We start from the raw sequence: 8,173 nt of genomic DNA, 5'->3' as shown, positions 1-8,173 counted from the left end.
CTATTTTACTGAAGAGTAAACGGTAAACTGGCAGAGGTTCAGCAACAGGAAGGTACGTATCGGTACAGAATCGTGAGACAAGAGAGTAAACGGTAATCAGGCAGAGGTTCAGCAACAGGTAGGCAGATAGGCTTGGTGTGAAATCCGTAGCATCAACACCAGGGGACTAGTCTAAACAAATAACAATAAACAGATAACAATCTCCTAGTCTTGGTGTGAAATCCGTAGCATCAACACCAGGGAACTAGCCTAAGGCCTCTTTCACACGAACGTTTATTCCAGGCGTTTGTAAGCGTTCTGAACGCCTATCTGCCTCCCTTATAATAGGAGCGAATGGGGGTGTTATTTTTTTCTGAACAGTAAGCGTTTGTATGCGGTAGATGAGCTGTGCGATCATCGTGCGTTTGTAAACCGCCGCATGTCGCGTCTGGGAGCGGGTACTGCCTACAAACGCTGGGCTGGAGGTGATGCAATCGCCTATGAACGCTTGCCAATGCTACGCTATCGTTTGGCAAGCGTTTGGGGAGTGTCTTGGAGGACTGGAAGTGGCCCATAATGCCTTGAGGTGTTACAGGAAGTGCGCAGTTGGAGTTTGTTGGGACAGTGCACAACATGGCTGAGGAGATTGATCCTGTTGCTCTCATTGACCAGGTGGAGCGGCGGCCAGAACTTTGGGATGTCGCATTAGATGATTACCATAATGTTTACAAGAAGAACTGAGCATGGGAAAGTGTGGCGACGTTCTTTTATGAGAAGTATGAATCATTTGATACGCGGAGGAAAGCACGCATATGTAAGTGTTCTTTTACTGTAATATCTCTGGCTGTACTTGTTGTATGGTTGTGTGTGTGTGTGTGTGTGTGTGTGTGTGTGTGTGTGTGTGTGTGTGTGTGTGTGTGTGTGTGTGTGTGTGTGTGTGTGTGTGTGTGTGTGTGTGTGTGTGTGTGTGTGTGTGTGTGTGTGTGTGTGTGTAGGGGGGGTATTGTTTTATGTTGTTGTTTTTTGACTTTTTTTTTTTTTTTTTGTTCATGTAGTGAAAATGTTAAAAGTCAAATGGAAAAGTCTGCGTGACCGTTTCAAGAAAGATCATGATAAAAGCAAAGAGGAGAGAAGTGGCCAAGGTTTGAAGAAATATCGATTCCACCCTATGTACCAGTCACTCATGTTTCTTGTTCCATCGCTAGAGAAAAGAGTGTAAGTATATAAAAGTCCGGTGCTGATAATATGTCCAGTATAATGTTGTGAGCGCATGTAATTTTCATTTGCAAAAACAAAATGTTTTACTGTAAATATTTTAGATTCTGGTATTATTGTATGTATTCTTCCACAGTGGCTAACATGTGCATGGTTATGATCCTACTCAATAATTTTTAAATCATTGTATATCATCAATGTAATTCATCATTGTAATTTCCATATTACATTTTTCATTAATAATTCTCCATTCTCATTCTTCATTCTCCATTCTTCATTCTCCATTCTCATTCTTCATTCTCATTCTTCATTCTCCATTCTCCATTCTTCATTCTCATTCTTCATTCTCCATTCTTCATTCTCATTCTTCATTCTCATTCTTCATTCTTCATTCTCCATTCTCCATTCTCATTCTCCATTCTTCATTCTCATTCTTCATTCTCAATTCTCATTCTTCATTCTCATTCTCCATTCTCATTCTCCATTCTTCATTCTCCATTCTTCATTCTCATTCTTCATTCTCCATTCTCCATTCTTCATTCTCATTCTTCATTCTCCATTCTTCATTCTCATTCTTCATTCTCATTCTTCATTCTTCATTCTCCATTCTCCATTCTCATTCTCCATTCTCATTCTTCATTCTCATTCTCCATTCTTCATTCTCATTCTTCATTCTCATTCTCCATTCTCATTCTCCATTCTTCATTCTCCATTCTTCATTCTCATTCTTCATTCTCCATTCTCCATTCTTCATTCTCATTCTTCATTCTCCATTCTTCATTCTCCATTCTTCATTCTCCATTCTCCATTCTCCATTCTCATTCTCCATTCTTCATTCTCCATTCTCATTCTTCATTCTCATTCTTCATTCTCCATTCTCCATTCTCATTCTTCATTCTCCATTCTTCATTCTCATTCTTCATTCTCCATTCTTCATTCTCAATTCTTCATTCTCCATTCTCATTCTCCATTCTTCATTCTCATTCTTCATTCTCCATTCTCCATTCTCATTCTTCATTCTCCATTCTTCATTCTCATTCTTCATTCTTCATTCTCCATTCTCATTCTCCATTCTTCATTCTCATTCTTCATTCTCATTCTTCATTCTCCATTCTCCATTCTCATTCTTCATTCTTCATTCTTCATTCTCATTCTTCATTCTTCATTCTCCATTCTCATTCTTCATTCTCCATTCTCATTCTTCATTCTCCATTCTTCATTCTCATTCTTCATTCTCATTCTTCATTCTCCATTCTTCATTCTCCATTCTCATTCTCCATTCTCCATTCTTCATTCTCATTCTTCATTCTCCATTCTCCATTCTCATTCTTCATTCTCCATTCTTCATTCTCCATTCTTCATTCTCATTCTCCATTCTTCATTTTCATTCTCATTCTTCATTCTTCATTTTCATTTTCCATTCTTCATTCTCATTCTTCCTTATTCTCCCTCATTCCTCTTCCACAGACCTCATTAATGTGTATCCCTGGTAGCCAGATATGTGATATTCAATAGAAATATTTTGCTATTATCCTTTGTTGTAGTACTTCTGGCAATGTAGAAGATGATGATGATGACGAAGAACCACACCTTGCTTCAGCCAATGACTCAACAGAGTGTGCAGGTGACACAAACACACACAGGGCAGACAGTGATGTTGAATTGTTGAACAATGGGAAACAGTCGTCCTCTGGGGCACAAACATCAAAGGCAATTGGGAAAGTTGGTCGCCCACGACGTCGTAAATTGGTTGAGGAAGATACCGAAATTCTGGATGCCCTTAGTACTATGCGTTCAGACCTAATAGAGACTAATAATGATGCAGATAAAGATGATCCAATTTTGGATTTCCTAAAATCCCTTGCTCCTGACATAAAACTTGTGCCAGCTGAGAAAATGACAAAATTGAAAGTAGAGATAATGAATGTGATTTTGTCTGCTCAAAAAGATAAACACAGTGACCAGGGTTCTTGTGATGGTTTATTTGACACACCATTGAGTATTGTGTCAACTCACGCAAAACCCTTCAATAGTGCCTCATTACCAATGCATGCATCATCCAATTCACAAGCTCGCAGCAATAATGATAAAGGCCCCAGCCACATGCCCTTTACTACTCTCAGTTCAACTTCTACTCACTCATCTTCTACATTGTCACATTCTTTGGGTAAACACCAGTACTTGCCTCAACAAACTCCAACTTTGCTGCCACAATACTCATTGCCATATCATCATTCCAACAAGCAGACATACAACAACAGCACAACAAACAACACCACCTCCTTGCAAAATATGCCTTCCTTTTCAATGCCATCTTTGGCCACAACTTCAACATCGTATAGGTTTGTCAAAAGCACACAGAACACATCATATGTTGCGGATCTAGAGGATGTCCATGGCCACTCCCAGCCCCTATTTGATGATGTGCCACACACTAGTCACAGCACTTCAGAGGCAGTCGGATCTAGCTTGCAGACTTTGTCTGCTGCCTCTTCCGCTTTTCAGTAAAATGTGAACAATGTTCATGCTATACTTGTGATGATGGTAACATCACAATGTTCCTATGTTTATAGTTAGAATTTAATTATGAAGGTTATGGTTTTGTTTTATTGTCTGTTATGGCAGATGTTTTTTGTTGAATGCTTTAGCCTTCCGAACTTCAAGGACAACAAAAGAGGGAGGGATATGGTGCCAGACATATACATTTGATTTCAATTAATACCAGCTGACTGTGTCTACTGGTTATCCTCAGCCTCAAAGACTGCAAGGCCTCGTTTTGTGTGGTTTTTTTGGTAAATGTTCTTTATGCTGGAATGATGTCAATACTGTTTTTTTTTGCACAAAAATAATGTGCTGTAATCCAAGTGCTATACTGTAAAAAGCCAAATATATGTCTGGATCCATGTTGGACACATTTCTGTTGTCCTTTCCTCTTGGGTACCATGTGTTTGTAGGTTACAAACAACACAAACACATGTATAAATGGCGCACAATAATGTTATATACATGATGTGTTTGGTGGACAGGGTGTAAGTATAATTACTGATATGTGCAATAGTGCTGTGTAAGTGCAGTTATGTAATGTTTCAATCCTACATCTTTGATAGTTTTGTGTGTCTCTCTCTCTCTCTTTCAGTATACACGTCTCTCTCTTTGTCGTTCTCTGTGTCTCTCTCTCTGTCTCTCTGTCTGTCTCTCTCTCTCTCTCTCTCTCTCTCTCTCTGAGAGAGAGATGTATGGAGAGAGAGAAAGAGAGAGAGAGAGAGAGAGAGAGAGAGAGAGAGAGAGAGAGAGAGAGAGAGAGAGATGTATGTAGAGAGAGAGAGAGAGAGAGAGAGAGAGAGAAAAGGTGTTTTAATAGCAGTATTAGAATGCCACATTATATTAATAATTTTTTTTGAAAACAGCTTCCATAAAGCTAACAATGTTTATATGTAGGAGTACTCCAGCACAAACTTACATATTTCAGATTAAAATTATTAAAATTGTGATGGAATATTCTCACGCAACGTTACGGCATTACAGTAAACATTCCAAGCCCTTCTACATGTTGCAAATGGTGAGATGCAATTATACATTTGCATGTTGTAAGGATGTGGTGCAATCAAGGATGTCACTACATACAACATCCTTCCTCATCCTGCCATATGTATCCACGAACATACATGTATTGTACATGACTTGTGCACAAAGACATAACCAACGACATTATGATGTCAATAATGTTGTTGATATTACTTGACTTCAAGGGCCACTATAAAAAACAAACACAAATCATACAATACATGTAAACACATACAGCTAAGAAGTGTATATGTTTCGGACTGCCATTGTAACATAATGGCAGTTATTGAAGCTTACTGTCACTTTCAGTAGGATGTGTAAATATGACATTATTGATGTTTTCGACTACGTCATATCTGCATAAGGCTTAATAACAAGGATTGGGGTATTTGTAAACATAGAGTCCATGACAAGGATATAGATAAAGTTACAGACGGATCACCGACCTGTTTTGCTAAATATTTGATACTTGCCCAGAGCAACCTGCAAGCACTATGTGGTTTACCGTAACCAAATTACACACACACCATCCCCCATAAGGATATGCGCAAGGGCTAAACATGTGGATTCTGTCCAATTTCGACAACCTAGTGGAAGTGACAGCAGCATACTTTCGAAAACCATTGATGCCTAATATGTCAATTAAACATATTCACTTCTTATTTGTGTGTGTTTATGTTAGGTAGCAGAAAGATGCTTTCCATGACAGTGGTCCTAGAATATTCTACTTTATGTGTACAATTTTGGCACTGTGGTGAAAAACATACATATCATTCTTGTGAGGTTTGCACATAAAAAACCTAAACTTATGTTGTTGCGTTGCCTTGTTAGGACACATAAAGCGATGTGGTCACATTTGTGATTGTGTTGTCATTTATGTTTAATTAGCAGATACTCCTTTATTTCATTATTATTTGATACTCTAGTTCTATCCGGCCAAAAAAACATGTACATGTTTGATTCTACTACATTCAAACATATAGCACTATAGTTATGTGAGTTTACAGTACAATAACTAAGAACATCCACTGCCCAGTCAGTACATTAAACAGTTATTTGTGCACAGTGTTTTTATTACATATAGCATGTCAAGCCAACTCCAGATAATAGTGATATGGACGGTTCACAAAAGAAGTCGGCACACCATCTCTTCATGTATGGGTGCTTGACGAAGTGACCTGGGCAATGTCACATCCATTCAATCCAAGTAGCAAAGGTCATCAGCACACCAATCTCCAATGCACATACTTTCTATTGTGGCAGTTTCCACACGATACACCAACAATTGTTTCGGGGTCCACCTTTATCAAAGCATGTGGTTAACGTAACCACATGCCTTGCTAAAGGGGGACCCGTGTGTCCCCCCAAACAATTGTTGGTGTATCGTGTGGAAACTGCCACAATAGAAAGTATGTGCATTGGAGATTGGTGTGCTGATGATCTTTGCTACTTGGATAGTGATATGGAGGCTGGCATATTTGAATCATTTGCACACATAGCAGTTGGCTGCCAATTATGCTGAATCTGTTTACATATTATTTTGATGTAACCTCAGACTATGGCCATGCATGCAGCAGATCATGTGTCATTAGTAATTTATTATGTTTGATCATGAAGTAGTCATATGCTTGGTCGAGGCTTCGACTCACACACGACTACTGCATGAATATCAACATGACTGGCAGGCAACTGCAATAGTTTGAAATGACAACAATGAGTTAGCCTTTATATCCCTGTCACCTGTGGTATCCTTGTAGATTACAAGTGTGATCAATATGGTGATGGACATAGTAAGGTTATGTCTTGCTCTAAATTACATGCCAGGTGTATGTAATGTGACCTTATACATTATTTTTCCCCACAATGTATGTCGGCTGGAAACAGAAGTGACGTTGTTGGGTGGATTACAGTCTGATTGTACATATAAACAAACATGCAGATGATGTAGTGTGTATGGCACTCTTGTCAGATCTACATTACTACATTATCTGCATGCGTGTTGAGGGGTTGGGGGGACAAATCTTAGCTGCATAGTAAAGGTAATGTTATTGTGTAATAACACATTGAGAGGGCTTCCGACATATGTGTGACTTTGCAATACTTACTTCAACTCAAACATAAGTGATTACGCAATATGCTTGCCAATATTACAGCGTCACATTACACCCAAAAAAGGATATGTAATGCTAATACAGTAAAAATGATGTTCTTGTTATGATAATAGATTTGCGTACGTTTGAAATGCACCTAATAAAGTTTACCATATCACCGACTGGTCTTTGCAGATGTACATGTCCATATAGGTAACTTGACACCATTGTGCTATACTTCCATTATTGCAGACAGATCCAATCACAGTATGTACTCAGGTACTGATATGAATGTAGACAGGCAATAAATGTGTACATCTTACATGTAATGTCATGTACATTACTGACAATGGGTGCATCAATGCTGTTAAAACTTTAATTTGTATGTTATCACAATATGTTGATGTTATTATCTGATATGTATGTCAAACAAGTGCCTGTTACACTAATAAAAACGTATCAATCATCATGAGTTTGTATTTTTGATTTAGACATGTAGCAAAATAATCTTTGTCGTATAGTTTCCTATGAAACATGCACACATTTTTTATTATTAAACTGTTGAGGAAGAATCTTTGTTTACTATGAACATTGATGTTTTCTATTAAGTATATATCTGTAGAAATATGTGTATCTCGATTTCACTACCCATCCTCACTCTCTCCCCCTCTCTCTCTTTTTTTAATTCTCTCTCTTTCTGTACCATCTCTCACAAACAAAGAGAGAAGCAGAATGAAAGAGACCAACAGGATGTGTAGAATATAATCCAAAGGAAATAAAGGCCAAATTAAATGCTAGTGATATGTTGGCTGCCATATTTGTAGCACTGTAAACAATACCAATTGTTTGGACGAAATGCATAGCAATTGGGTTACAATAGTGTATGAATCACACCACAAACAAGCATGCAGCTAATGTAGTGACATCATACAATAATGTCATACACACATGAGTATGAGATGTATGCTTGTTCTGGATATATGGATATAAATGTTTGTGGATGAGGATAAACAAGATAGGCAGCCAAATGGCATTGATTATAAGGTAGAGAAATTTTCAGCCAACAAATTTCGGTAACTCCATTTGGCATCACATTGAAATGTTACGAAGTTTGGACCTGTTGACAATGAAACCAATTGATTATATGCAAAGTCACAGTACATTTGACACAATGAGATCACAAATGGCTTTATTAACAACTTAGAAGAAAAGCAGCTCTGCTTGAAAGAAATAGAACACAAAATGATGGAATGAGTAATAAAGAAAAAACAATACTAATGGGTGACAAACTGACCATCTTGTGACATAAAAAATGCAGCGAACTT

At 38.0% G+C, this 8,173-nt stretch overlaps 1 long non-coding RNA gene across 1 annotated transcript; it reads left to right on the top strand.

Annotated features, from left to right (window-relative positions):
• Window positions 1–596: 596 nt before the first annotated feature.
• Window positions 597–2,838, top strand: LOC137528191 (uncharacterized). The gene is made up of 3 exons (XR_011023314.1): window positions 597–793; window positions 1,035–1,194; window positions 2,739–2,838. It is a non-coding gene; the product is annotated as an uncharacterized lncRNA (long non-coding RNA).
• The last annotated feature ends 5,335 nt before the right edge of the window (window positions 2,839–8,173 follow it).

This window comes from Hyperolius riggenbachi, chromosome 8 (assembly GCF_040937935.1).
Source record: "Hyperolius riggenbachi isolate aHypRig1 chromosome 8, aHypRig1.pri, whole genome shotgun sequence".
Taxonomy (NCBI): domain Eukaryota; kingdom Metazoa; phylum Chordata; class Amphibia; order Anura; family Hyperoliidae; genus Hyperolius; species Hyperolius riggenbachi.
This window is presented reverse-complemented; position numbering and strand designations above follow the sequence as displayed.